Source organism: Periplaneta americana, chromosome 8 (genome assembly GCF_040183065.1).
Source record: "Periplaneta americana isolate PAMFEO1 chromosome 8, P.americana_PAMFEO1_priV1, whole genome shotgun sequence".
NCBI classification, from domain to species: domain Eukaryota; kingdom Metazoa; phylum Arthropoda; class Insecta; order Blattodea; family Blattidae; genus Periplaneta; species Periplaneta americana.
Window position 1 is genome coordinate 44,585,413 of NC_091124.1, and position 15,219 is coordinate 44,600,631.

Here is a 15,219-nt window from a genome sequence, read left to right on the forward strand (position 1 = left end):
ATTTTTTTAATTTGCATCATTCGTGTTATTGAAGAAAGATCATCCAGCAGTGAAGAATTGTTCGAATTTTTATGCTTGCAATAGAAAATTACGATTCTTCTGCCGTAACAGAAAGGTCACAAGAATTAATTAAATGTGTAACAAAATCGCAATAACTGCAATAATGTGCAACGAAAATGTGACTTAACATAGAGGGCAAGTGACCTCTGAATGGAAGGTAGCCATAAAAAAAGAAGAGAAGCAGTCATCTTATTCATATTGGCAAATAGTGAGAACTGTGTGGAAAGACATCTTCATTGTCTGAATATAACATATTCTGAAAATAACTCCTGATATTATTATGGATGAGGACCATCTAGTACAGTACGAAGACTTGGATCAGTAATAAGAACAGTGGTGTGAAAAGGAATAATAGACTGTACTAAGACGATGTCAGAGAACATTAAATAACGTAAAGCTTACTTTAAAGGAAACGAAAATATCATGTTTGAAATGTAACAGAAATGATTAGTAAAAATGCATATCTGTAGTGCAGACGGAAAAATCTGTAAGGTGATTTATTATATAAATGTAATAACTGTCAGCATATTAAAGGAAGAATATATTTTGGAAAATCTTCAGAATTCATATGGTCAAGACACATACCAAGGAAGAAATTGGCTAAAAAAACTAGCAGAAGATATGAAATTGGAAATGGTTTGCGCAATAACTAAATGCAATATAATGTTCTTCTTCTAAATTAAAGGTGTAGATTACTGCTGTAACACTTGGGCACAAATGGCTCCTTGTGCACCCCAAAAACTGGAGAAACCAGAAAATAGAGAAACAAGAAATAAAAGTTACTAAATTCGTGTCAAAGAATATTATCCATCGTACTGAAAGTTTTTTTACATATTAGCTATCGTACATACATTTATATGCACGATCCTACAAAAAGAAAAAAGAAAATAGACAAAAAGAATGACATCAAGCATTTATTCATATTTTTCGTTGCATTGACATACAGTGATTGATTATATTGTACTGGAGTATCTTATAAATTTATATTATTTATTTATAAATTGAGACAAAAAAGATATGAAATAAAAACTTAAGAAGATTCAAGTCGAAGAGTATGAACATTAATTAATAAATGACAAAGAAAGAACAATGAAAAACACTTGCCCACAAATGGTAGGGAGGTTGGGATGGGCAGGGCGGAACTCAACATGCAGCCACCTCCACGTGGTGAGTTCTGGGTTGTTTCATTTCACAGAGAATGAAACAAGCGAAGAGCTGCATCTCTTCTTTTAATGGTGGTACGATCCTTAAGATGAGAGGAATAGAATCTTCCTTCGCCATTATGCGTCCTTTCTTTTTACTTAGTAAGAAATAGATTTTGTTTCTAGAAAAAATTGCTACATAGCAGTGAATTCAGTAGCACTTGCCAATGGACAGAAACACTCTTCCCTGCAGCGCTGATGGCAGTCATGAGGAGACTGCCATTGCACCTTGCCCCCGCGATGCTCAGGCTTAGGGTGAAGCACGTGTCTTGTAACAGCGTTGCAAAATATCCATTACTTAAACTGATCTATTATTAATTAAGTATGAAAATACTTATTCTTGAACCATAAATTTAACAAAAACATTATGCAAAATTATTTGTTGCAACTGAAGAGTGTAATGTAGACATGTTTACGAAATGTGTGTTTGTAAATGTGTTTGAAAGATAAAGGGATAAAAAATAATCATAATTATAATAGCTATTTATGCAACAAGTTGCGAAATGATAGTATTTTAAACATGAGAAATGAAGATTGTCCACTGGCCCGAAGGAGTGCTCAACCTTATGAATACTGCAGTCAATATTTTAGAAAATGTTCTTTTGGAGGATTGCAAGGATCCTCCAATAATAAATAATTTACATAAATGTCTTACTAATTAGTGGTTACTGTAATTTATAGTACCGGTAATTAATAATACAAGTCTGTTCAAATATTTTTGTAAATTTTAAGTTTGAAACTTCACTCTCGGGCCACAGCAAACATAGTAGTGGGCTGCATGAGGCCCGCAGGTTGTGCACCAGTTTTAGACAGTCACTCGAGAATGCTAAATGTATTTATATTTTAAAGACAATGCAATTGTTGATTCATTCTCTCGCAATGGCGAACTTCTGATGTTGAAGACGAAAGAGTATTACATTTGTATAGAAAGAGATAGATTTCATGGCCTTCGGATATGTAGTAGGCTATGTGATTGTTTTGCTGGTTGTTATGAAGTTAAGTGGAGTTCTGCTGGTTATGTAACTTGAAATATACAATTACTACAACGAAAGTGATTAATATAATTAGAAAAGTGAGTTATTCGGAAGTGAATAATTTATGTATGAAATTTCCAAATGAATTTCACTTTTAAATAATTGTGTTGTGAATATTTATAGTAAATGAATAATTGCAATTTACGTTTTCAGTATTTCTAAGTAGTGTGCTTAAAAGTATTTCAGGCATGGAAATTTACTTTTTATTCTTAGTAGGTTATTTTATGATGCTTTGTCAACATCTCAGGTTATTTAGCGTCTGAATGAGATGAATGTGATAATACCGGTGAAAAATTTACTTTTTAAGCACTCTAATTTATGAATGCGGAATTCAATGAATGTTTGATGAAACGAATGTCTAAAAAATAATTATTTCTGAGAAATGTAAGCCCAAAGGAATGATATAGTAGAGAACTTTTTCCAGTTATACTATGCTCAGGATTAGTCTCTCAAAGAACTATCACCGAAATTCTTCCACTCTATATAAATTTTACTCATAATATCTCAGTAATAGTTTTCAATTTAGTCTTTAAACTTCACAAAATGTAACAAGGATAAAAGAAGCAGAAACACACACTATTAGCAGACTACATTAAAGCAAGGAATAACAATATTTCAGTTTCTTCAGAAAAAATTACATTAAAGTTTGATTAGGGTAACCTTCAGAATTGCTCCTTGGCTCCTCAGGATAATAAGTCAGCATATATATTTTACATATTCAAAAAAAAAAAAAAAAAAAAAAAAAAAAAAATTCGGGCTTCCAATCATGTAATCAGAATTAATTTATTAATAGTTTAAGAATTAATTGCTATTGTATTTTCCATTCTTAAAATCACGTTCTTGTAAATTGAAGGGTTCTCTGCTGTACTAAGTCTTTCGTGTCTTGCTAGCTAGTGTCCAATTGTTTGAATAGCCAAATGACCTGGGAGATTAAGCAGTCTTCAGTTTTTGGGAGCATGGTCCTTTTGATGTACCAGAAAGTATGCCCGAATTCTGAATCATCAGAAATGTTAAATGTCTGCGTACTGTCGAAAGCCAAGCTGAGGAAACCTAGAATAACATCAAATGCATTAAAATTTATATTTGATTTTTGGCTACCGGCTAATACTAGTGGATGGTACTAATTTAATAAGCCATACAAGTGTTAAATCTATTATGGTAGTCCTAAATTAAGGAGAGGAGGAATGGAAAAATGACGAAAAGAAGATGAAGAAAGAATTACTGTGGAACTGAATTGTTCAGAGAAATCAAAGCCACACTTGCTTTGTTCAACACAGCGCTCACAGAATTTGCTGCAGATTGATTGCTGACTTCAGGTGAGTAACTACTAGCTTATTTTACTGTACTGTACTTGCACGTGTAAGACAAAGTGTGTTAAAGCTGTTAAGGAGAACACAACACAAAAATCAAACTTGAGCTTATTACTGATTCGAATAAAGAAATGTATTATAAGACATTCTGTGAAATTTCCGTGTTTCTATTTCTGACAGCAATGCTGCTACCCAGTTCAACAGCTGTGAACTGTGACATTACGTAGCTCACAGTTGTGCCGAGCAGTAAGCCGTATTTAGTGCCTTGTCTGCATGTTTTTAGAGATAAAAACAATCAAACAATTAATGGCTTCGGGTGATATTCTACCTTACCAGTTAGAACCCCAGAACGACTCGCTTTGTGATTGTGAGGACGAGAGTGATCATAGCGAGTCTGATGTAGTGGTGACAATAGGAAGATCTCGTACTAAAGTGTGGTGTATTTGTTCTAAATGTAATGAAATGCCACAGGACGAATAGTGTGTCTGCTGCTGTGAAATTAATAGTGTAAGGATGCTAAAATTGACACTGAAGCGATGTAGAAGAGAAATAAAACCAGTGTTGTAAATGTTCAAAGCAACTTCATTTCTTGTATTATAGATTTATTAATTTGTCCTACAGAATAATATATAATATTGACAATTAATATTTGAGGAGAAAAATTCGCTTTGGCACTAGGGATCGAACCCATGTCCTTGGTTCTACATACCAAGAACTCTGACTACTGAGCTACGCCGAATTCAATCCACAGTACCGGACCAAACCCTCCTTCAATGTTTCCCTTTGTGGCCTGACTCCAAGTTAGGCATATATGTTGACGTATATGTCCAATGTCAACTGCCACAAAATGTATTAAGTACTAAACGAAATAACCAAACAAAACAAGCAAATAATATATATAAACTCTATAGGGTCTTCTCGTCCCATAAATAAATTTAAGCTTTTTAACTTAAAAATTAAATTCAATATCTATTTCTACTCCACAAAACACAATTCAGGGATCTAATCGCTTTTCTAGCACAATTTACTGTGTTACAGTAATAATATCTTTTTCACACATGTCAGATTTGTCAATAATGGATCCCAGGTATTTGAATTCCTCAACAAATTTAATTGTGGCATCATTTATCTGTAGATCTTCTGTAATTCCTCCAATTACCATGTATTCTGTTTTAACAATATTTATTTTCAATCCACCTGCTTCAAATGCATCCATTAATTTACGGACCATATATTCTATGTCTTCTTTGTCCTGTCCTATTATAACCTGGTATCTGCAAATAATAAATTGTGCATTAACTGACCATTGATATTCACTCCCATTCCTCTGCATGACTTTAGTATATCTTCTAGAAATATCTTAAACAGTGTTAGTGACATCCCGCATCCCTGTCTTAATCCTTTTGTTGTAATGAATTCTGATGATAACCAATTTCCAACTTTAACAAATGCCTTACATCCATACAGCTTTTTTTTTATAAAAGTAATGAGAGCTTTAGGGATTCCAAATTGCTCCATTGACACCCAAAGTCTGTTGATAGGTATAGAATCATAGGCCTTTTCAAGATCGATAAATACCTTATGTACTTCCTTCCCTTTTGCCACCATTTTTTCAATAATTTGATCACAATATATTGTCCAAGCATGATTTACGAGTTGTAAAACCTGCCTGATCTTCTGATATTTTATGTCCTATTATTTCCTCCAATCTAATTTTAATAATGGTACTTAAAATCCTACTAATTGTTCCCATGATGCTAATGCCTCTATAATTTGCTGGATCTCCTTTATTCCCTTCATTTTTATATATTGCACTAATGTATGACATTTCCAGTCTGTCGGGATTGGATCTCCCTCATTTACCTGATTAAAAAGTCTAGTTAAAATTCTTATAATATTTGGACCTCCACATTTAATTAATTCCATTGTTATCCCTCCTGGACCAGCAGCTTTTCCATTTTTGGCTGTCTTCAAAACGTTACATACCTCATCTTTTTGTATAGGACTTCAGTAAATAATCTTCTATATAAGATTATATCAGTTACAACATGAGTAATGTTGTTGTTTATTCAAGTGTCCGAAGATAGGTTGTGACCTCATAAGTGACATCACTCATAATGCAACTAAACCGGGAGGTAAGGGGTACCGTAGTATAATTAATATCAAATAATAGGATCCTTTTCAATTCGAACATCTGTCACCTAGAAAATTTATAATGCAAATTTTAGCCAAAGAAATGTTACAATCATAAAATATCCACTAAGAAACCATAAGTAATGGCTCCCCACGCCAAATCAATCGAAAATTATAGAACACAAATCTTTGTAACAGATCAGGAATTTTAACTATCTGGGCAGCATTGCGAGCTTTTTAACAGGGATAAAGATATGTACAATAAAATACGTATATACATTTTAATTAAATAGGGTAGTTGTGAAAAATATTAAAAGAAACACACAAATTAAGCTTCATAAAATAATCATTGTTTCTATTATAACTTGTTTCGTTTTCTAAATGCACGTTGCAGGTTTTGGTACTAATAAATAATAATGTGACTGCTGATGTACACGAGTGCGATGAAGAAGTGCCTCATGGCACTGCACCTCTCTCCTTACGGTCCTTTCAAATCAAAACATTAGCGCTACAAGCTAAATTACAGTACACTTAGAAAACAGATGAGTAATAACTAAAGAGCGCAAATGGGGTGCATATTGAGAGAATACAAGTTTACTGTACGCAGTGCTTTGTATTGTATTGTATTGTATTTATTAACATTCCATGGTATTCATACATTGCTTTACAGCTAGACTATGGAACAAGTCAAAAAGCTTAATACTATTATAAAGTCTTAAGGTATAGTTACAGTCTAGATGAAATATATACAGACGAGACTTGCAATATAGTCTACTAGTACAACACATAGTTTTAGTATCAATTTCATGAAGCATTATTGAATGTCATGAATTCACCTACAGAATAGAAGGCGTGAGAAATTAGGTACTTCTCTAATTTGGCTCTAAGTAATTTTATGTTTTGAGTTTCATTTTTTATATCCATAGGGAGGCTATTAAAATTTTTACTGCCATATAACACACTCCTTTTTGATAGCATGATAGACTTGCTGATGGAGTATGAAAGTCATTTTTTTGACGTGTATTTATGCTATGAACTGTTGAATTTGTTACAAAGTTTTCACGATTACATAAGGGGAAGATTATTAATGAAAAGATATACTGACAAGCCATGGGCATTATTTGTAGTTTTCTGAAAATAGTCCTACAAGATTCCCTAGATTTGACACCTACTGTTATTCTAATTACTCTTTTTTGTAATAGGAATATACTGTTACTATCTGTGGAATTTCCCCAGATTATTATTCCAAAACTCATTACCGAGTGGAAGTATGCAAAGTATATTGTTTTTAAGGTATTGATATTTACTATCTTTTGCATAGATTGCATTTTGTTTTTAATGGCGTCACGCATGTGGGTGGAGTTAGTGGTATCTCATAGATACGCTAACAACTCATTGCTGGTGGACAGGATTCCGTAGCATATATTTACCTTTCTTCGGCAGTTCTTTGCTTACTCCCGTACTTCTACACTTCCTGGCATATTTCTTAACTTCCTTTCTTAGCTCTTCACATTCATCCACCTGTCTTCACTTCTTCATTGTGCTTCTGCGCTACGTATACAGCATTTCTTTATTTCGTGCCATAATTCTTCTCATCCGTCCGTACTTCTTTATTTATTTTCGTAGCATTTATTTATCTTTATCCCAAAACATCGGTGAGATAAGCCAAAAGAAAATAAGTCTTGTCATTTGAAGCTGCAGTTATATTTTGTTGAAGAGTTTGGGACTCAACACTTCTCTATGGACAATTTTATCAAGAGGAGAATATTTTTATTATATCCTTAAGTCTAGTTTTCTTAATTTTATGTTTCTTGTTCCTTAATTTTAAGAATTTATAAGTATTATTAGATAATGAGTAGAGAAACAGATTAAAATAATGATGTATCGATATCATATTTTGAGTTTGCCCCTGCCACATCATGCGTTGTAGAAAGAAGTTTTTCTTAGTATAATCACTAAGTTAATATCGTAAGAGGTTCGCCTCTCAATCCCTGATAAAATATAATGTTGTCCATTGCAACAAGTCCATCCATGAAGGAAGAGAAAGTAATGCAAAGTAAGACAATCAAAGGTCCCGGGTTCGATACCCGGCTCCGGAACAATTTTTCCCTCGAAATTATTCAAATCAACTTTACAGGGAGTTATACCTGAAATCTTGATTTGCATAATACACGTCACTGTTCGTTAACAGAAAACCACAATTTAAGTCACACGGAGTTAGTGTGCACTCGAAGTTGGTTGCTTGACGGTTGTCAGCCCACTTTGAGGTCTGTGGATATAGAGGGAAAAATTGGATCGGTGTCGGTTAGAGTTCCCGAGTAGCTCAGTGGTAGAGCGTTGGTACGTTAAATCAAAGGTCCCGGGTTCGATACCCGGCTCCGGAACAATTTTTCCCTCGAAATTATTAAGACAATGTACTTTTTTGATATGTAGTTAACTGTATAAATGCTCGACCATGCCGAAATGTAGTAATTATACACCTGGTAGCAGTCCTTTAATGCATGTATTAAAGTACACATACTCATTAAAGTTCAGGTGTTTTCAGCCAATGATAACTCAGCTTACAGGTGTTCAGCCAATAACGAGTCAGCTTTGTACCGTTATAAAACCGCAAGTATCGATTATTCTCGGATATGCAATCGAAAGAGAATTAGCGAAAAGTCACGGAGGCTGGAAATCCAATACTGTCGCAGAAGTATACTATAATAATTAGCGTTAATTGTAAATAATATTCAAATAAATTCAATTTGTCATCTCGTTTTTCAATGTCGAATTCAATAATCAAAGTTATACCAAGTTTAACGGATTACACAAGGTCAATGACATTATTGTTCCTCGGAAAAAATCAATACTTTCGCGTCTGCGCACATCTCACAATTCACGACCTAGAACAAGGTCACTTCCGATCTTGTCAGATACAAATAAAATGTATACATCTGAATACTGTAATTTCAAGTTAGAAATATGGTCGAGCATAAAAAGTCGTATGAAACTCGCCTATAATGGTAATTAAGAAGCTCGTATGAAAATTATGAAACTCGCTTGCGCTCGTTTCATAAACATGCATACTCGCTTCTTAATTACTATCATTATAGGCTCGTTGCATAATGTACTAGTATTATATTGCTGTAACATACTAAATTGTAAACCTAGTAATGTAAAATGCAAATGATTAATAGGTGGTTTTTAATTTAAAGTGCATTCACAGAACATTAGAAGTATGTAGCTCAAACGATTGTTATCGACAAGCTTATTTCTGTTCTGGCTGTATGAGGACAATACACTGCACAGCCTTACGTGTTGCTTATGGCCGTACTTATAGTCAATGTTGCAGTTAACCTTGTGGTTTACAAACCCCAAATGCGCTCTCTAGTAAAGTTTTAAGTAGGGGTGAAAAAAAAAATGATTGGTTATAGGCTACACTGCATCGTACGTAGAGATCTGTGTTTACAAAATGTTTGTGTGCACGTGCGACTTGTTACGGTAGTGGTCCGCTCCATATGAATGAACTCATAATAGAATTTACGTTTACAGGATTACTTGGGTTTCAAATTGATTAACTCGGAACGAATATTAAATTTACAAAAAATATTATTACTGTACCATTTAATTAAACACATTTTCCCCATGTTCTGAATTCAGTCGCCATATTAGCTGTTCTTTGTTGGATTTTTGTTTCGGCATTCTGATACAATCTCACGTCACTTAAGCAGGTCTACTATTGAGAAATGTCAAATGTTCACTCTATCTGCTCTGTACAGACAGTAGAGACACCCGACAACGGGACGTAGTTTGTAAACAATGCATATAGATATATATATTTTGATGTACCGAAGTACATATGATATTTCCATGCAGACGTGCTGTATCCGGCGTGGCTTAGTGGATAAAGCATCAGCACGTAGAGCTGAAAACCCGGGTTCAAATCCCGGCGCCGGAGAGAATTTTTCTCCGTTCCATCACTCTTTCATCATATGATGACGCAGAATATCTGCATGGAAATATCATATGTACTTCGGTACATCAAAATATATATATATGATATGCGTAATAAATCACTTTGTGATTTAAGACGGCGCCCATACCGTCGGATCCCGGCCAACCAGTCACTCATTCGAGTGCACCTCAACACATGTATGGACTTCGGTCCTGCGTTCACAGACATCTATGACGTAGTGGAGAGGGCGGCCACTAGAGGGAAACCCAAGAGATGGAGCTTAATCTGAGACGATTCTAACTGGCGTCGGGGTTGTATCCGGCGTGGCTTAGTGGATAAAGCATCAGCACGTAGAGCTGAAAACCCGGGTTCAAATCCCGGCGCCGGAGAGAATTTTTCTCCGTTCCATCACTCTTTCATCAAATGTATATAGAAATTATTTACTACCCTGGTACCAGTACTTTTCTTCAGCCCTAGTTATAACATATAAGAAGATAATAGTGGATTACTAAGGAGAGAGTTAAGAGTAAATACAGGGTGCAGAGGGTTAAGAATGTCCAAGAAGAGATTGTATAAGAAATGACGATTAAATATATTTTTTCAACTTAAATAGTAAAATGGAGGCGGGCAGAGAAACTTCGTGATGTAGAATTACAGAAGTAAGCAATCTTATTTAAGAGCTTACCTCATTGAGTTGAGAAGGATCGTAGCCAACTAAGAGGAATAATATGTTTTCGCACATTGGTTGAAGCACAGAACCTTCCGAGCAAGCGATATCTGCCAGAATCTGCATGAAGGCATTACTGGGCATGAGTTCTCCCACGCCAAGCAGCTCTATTGCTTCCATACCAAGCTAAAGTGAAGAGTCAGAAAGAAAAAGGCGGGAATGTTTAATTGAACAAGTCATTAGTTATTACTTAAATATCATTATAAAAGTTAGTCTATGTCTGAAACCTACATGGAAGGCTATCAAGTAGAATTTTAGATTGGATTCCAGAGGGAAGGGGAGGCAGAGGTAGATCACAAAACACCTGGTTGGAAGACATAAATAAAGTATTGGCAGAGAAAGGACTGCAAGAACGGGCTTGGGAAGATGTAAATAATTGAAAAAAAAAAAGAACATAGGGCATTGGTCACAGGAAGATGTGATATTACCATTGTAAATCTGTTTGTAATAATAATAATAATAATAATAATAATAATAATAATAATAATATGTCTAAAACATTACAGTTCCTGAAACTAATCATCGCACATATACTATATACAGGGTGATTCACGAGGATTTACCGTTACTTACGGAGCTTATTTCCGAAGACATTCTGAGCAAAAAATGTCAAATAAACATTTGTCCTAATCGCAATATTTTCAGAGTTACATTAATTTGAAGTTGTTAGTAAAATATCTTTTTTATTTAGTTTTACGGGTAAAAAAAATATTACAAATAGAGAATGAACTATTGAGAAGTGTCATTTCTTCAACTGGCCAATTTTCTGAAGGCAAAAGTGTGTTGTTAATTGTTTTGTACAGATTTTATTTTTCAATTTTTAACTAAAATGACATCATTCTTACGCACTTATCACAAAAATTGTTACAAATCATATGACTTTAGGAACTTGATTCTTTACAATTTAATTATACATCCTAATATACAGTCTTAAAGAATTTACAAAATGGCGGAGATTGGTAACAATTGTTGTGATAAGTGCGTAAGAAAATGTAATTTTGTAGTAAAAAATAAAAAAAAAATCTGCACAAAGCAACTATGGAATTCACAACACTTTTTTAGCTTCAGATCAGAATACTAGCTAATTAAAGAAATTATATTCCCAAATAGTTCATTCTTTATCTGTAATATTCCTTTTCCCTTGAAACTGAAGAATAATGATATTTTACAAACAACTTCAAATTAGTGTAATTCTGAAAATATTGAAATTAGGACAAATGTTTATATAACTTTTTTTGCTCAAAATATCTTCGGAAATAAGGTCCGTAAGGGACGGTAAATCCTCGTCAATCACTCTGTATACATAAATAAAACACGCACATACCTACATTCAGGGATTTTATGAAATCTAGCAACTCTAAGAGGGTGTTCAGGGAAAATATTTGTCTTGATATATAGAACCAATGTTTGATGAAGTCTTCTTGCCATTTAACTTAACATTATGATATTGTCAGAGTGCTGTTTGTAGAGAGTGGTGCAGGGACTTTTTCCCTTTATTGACTCTGCTGTATAGCTACTGCTAAAATGATTTGTTCTCCTCTGTGTTTTCTCAGAAATGAATTTATGCATTTGTATACTTTCAATGTATTTATTGTTACATTACTACTGTCCTTATTCTTTTTATTATTGTTAAAGAGATTTACTTTGCAAAACTAAAAATGTTCAGTTTCTACACACCTTTTTGCAAAATAGATCAGTACTACGTATTGATAAAGGAGAATAACCAAATGCTTATTTGTGACATAATATATTTTCACTCTGGTTAAACATTGCGGTATAGACCTACAGTTTCTAAAATAATTTACTTGGTTTTTCGATTCTAGAGAGAGAAAGGAAAGGGTGAAGAGAAATGGGAGGAGAGAGCGAGTGAACAAACCGTTCCCATTCGCTCTAGGCAAATAACAAATGATACACATCATTGTGATTGGAAGTCACATCAAAGAAAAGTTTAGGCACATAATGTATCGAACGTTGTTACCAGCTCGTTCACCTGACTTGATTCCGTTGGAAGTCTTTTGTGGTTCATATCAACAGTAGGTCTATGATCTTGACTTTCGTAATATTGCACTTACCACAGAGTGTGCACAACTTTCGGATTCCTAGAAGGCGTAATATGTCAGCCAGTGAAGCGGTGCTGTAAATAGGCTACTATACAATATGGTCCTAAAATTCAAGGTCAACATTTTGAGCACTGATTGTAACGGGAGTGAAATTAGTTGTATCAACATTTATAATATTATTTTGTTAATTAAGAGCACCATAATGAAATTCTTGTGTCTTATTCAAAATTGCCAAGCACTTTACAAAATCCTTACATACAATTGCTCAGAAGGGAAGATAGTCGTGCAGATACAATTTGTAGATGGTTGGGTAGAAGAATGGATGAATTGGATGGACGGGTCGATAGAGGAATAGATGGAAGAATTAATAAGTGGATAGATCAATGGGTAGATAGATTAGATTAGACAGGTAGATTAAATTAGATAAGTAGATTAGACAGAATAATAGACAGATACATAGATGGTGAATGTATAGATGGATGGACGAATCGATAGATGGATAGTTTGATGGATAGGTGGGTGAATTGATGGATCGGTGGATGAGTGGATCGATGGATGGATGAATCGATAAATAGATAGACGGATCAAGAGATGGATGGACGGATGGTTGGACAGATCGGTGGATGGACGAATCGATGGATGAAATCCATAGATAGATGGATGGATGGATGGATGGATGGATGGATGGATCGATAGATGGATGGATGAATCGATAGATGAGTAGATGGATATATTGATGAGTGAATGGATCGATAGATGGATGGCTAGATCGATGGATGGGTCGACAGATGAATAGATGAATGGACGGATTGATAGGAGGGTAGATCGATGAATGGATCGATAGATGGATAAATGGAAGAACGATGGATAGATAAGATAGTTATACTGTATAGATATGTAGGGGTAGTTAAGAGGTACATAAGAGTAGAATTAGTCCTGTCTAGATTAGATAATTAAAATTGGAGTTTTTCCTAAGAATTCACAGAAAAATATTTCTTGACCATTATTTTGATAAAATTAGAGTAAGGCATATCTGGTGTAGTAGCCTCCGTTTTATTTCAAACAATATCATTTTTGCTTATAAACTTAGCGTGTTTTGTCGGATTCCAGAAAAAAAATTGAAGATTTACCTCAATTCCTACTGATTGCGAGCCTCTCCCTGGTATTGTGTCCAGCAGTGATCGCGCCTTGCTGACCACATTGTAGTAAGTCTAATGCTAAACGTTACAAAACCCCTGAGCCTTGAAGATTGGTGTTGTTGATGATGATGATAATGGTGATGATCTGGTGTAGTAGTCCTATTCGATCATATTATGTTAAAGAACTAGTAATTATTTGGATGAATGTACGAAGGCATTCACAAACCTGGCCGCCGGGGAAATTGGCAGCAAATTGCACCAAGGGACTGGCCATGTGCTTCATGAAGGCGACGGGTGCAAGGCTGGTCATGTGTTGGATCTTGGAATTGTATTCTGGTTTCATTGACGTAAACACGTAGAACATCGTCGTTCCCATGGAGTGACCCACATAATATAATTTCGCTTGCCCAGTTTGGGCCTACACGTAGTCGATTTCTGCTGGTAGGTCGTATATGCCCATCTCGTGCCAACTGAAAATAAACAGTGCCATACAAATAACAAATGCTCTTCAGTTTCGTAACATGTGCGACCCAATTCACCAACGGACAGGATACAAACACAATGCAAAAAGTTCTTATAAACTTTGTTGCATTTGATCTTGGTTTCAAGTTATGGCCATTTTTGTACGTGTATTGTGGCGCTGTTTACCATTACAGGACGTGCCAAAAATTTCCACTTCAGCCTGAATGCAAGCCCGCAGTCGTCGTGTAATGTTGGGAATCGGTTGTGAATAAATATATGTTTTCAAGTAGCCCCAAAAATGAAAGTTCAATGAATTTAGGTCTGGAGAACGTGGAGGCCAACAAGAACATACCTAGTAAAATAAGTCTAAAGATAGTGCGTAGGAACAGTTCATTTGGCTTTAACTCGGCAACAAGGACAGACACACGGGGCAAGTAATGCATATGTACTTTTTCTATTGCTTTATTTTGTCTCCCTTCCACCGATGAAGTGAGTCTGACATATTACGAAAATGTTCATATAATTAACTAACATAATCGAGATGGTTTAAATTTATAGTTATTTAATTCTGAACCTTACATTTTAGGGACATATTTCTACATTGCTAAATACATGTAAAGTAATAAATATCAACACTTGGAGAACCATTACAACAAAGGGAACAGTCCGTTCAAAATCCAGAAACCATTCCTGATGACTCACTAAAAAGGCGATTGCACCTTCCTTCTTCTAGCTTCCATGACTACCTGGCAAAACATTTGGTCCGTGTTAAAATTCGTTCCTCACCGGGTTGCGTTTTATATCAGAGCGATGAAGATATAGATGAATGTCATCTGGAAGTTAGTTAGTAATGCTTAGCCTATTGCAAAATATTGGAGAGCAAGACTGCTAATGATGTCAAACTTCAACGCAGCACATTGAACAACAGTAGGCCTATATTGCTTAATTTAGCATAGTCTTTTGTTAGATGAAGAGCTAGAGCGTCTGTTTTTCATGGTGGTAACTCAGGTTCGAATCACAAGTGGAATTCGTGGAGGACAAAGACGGTACTTGATAGAAGGTTTTCTCTGGATTTTTCCTACCGTAATTCCATCACTTCTGCACTAAATGATCATCATACGATGACGTGTAATTCGCCTCCCATAGTGCACCAGG

The 15,219-nt window shown here is 34.9% G+C and overlaps 1 pseudogene; it reads right to left on the reverse strand.

Moving 5' to 3' along the window:
• Positions 1-3,226: 3,226 nt before the first annotated feature.
• Positions 3,227-15,219, reverse strand: part of LOC138704215 (lipase 3-like) — a 35,829-nt pseudogene continuing 23,836 nt past the window's right edge.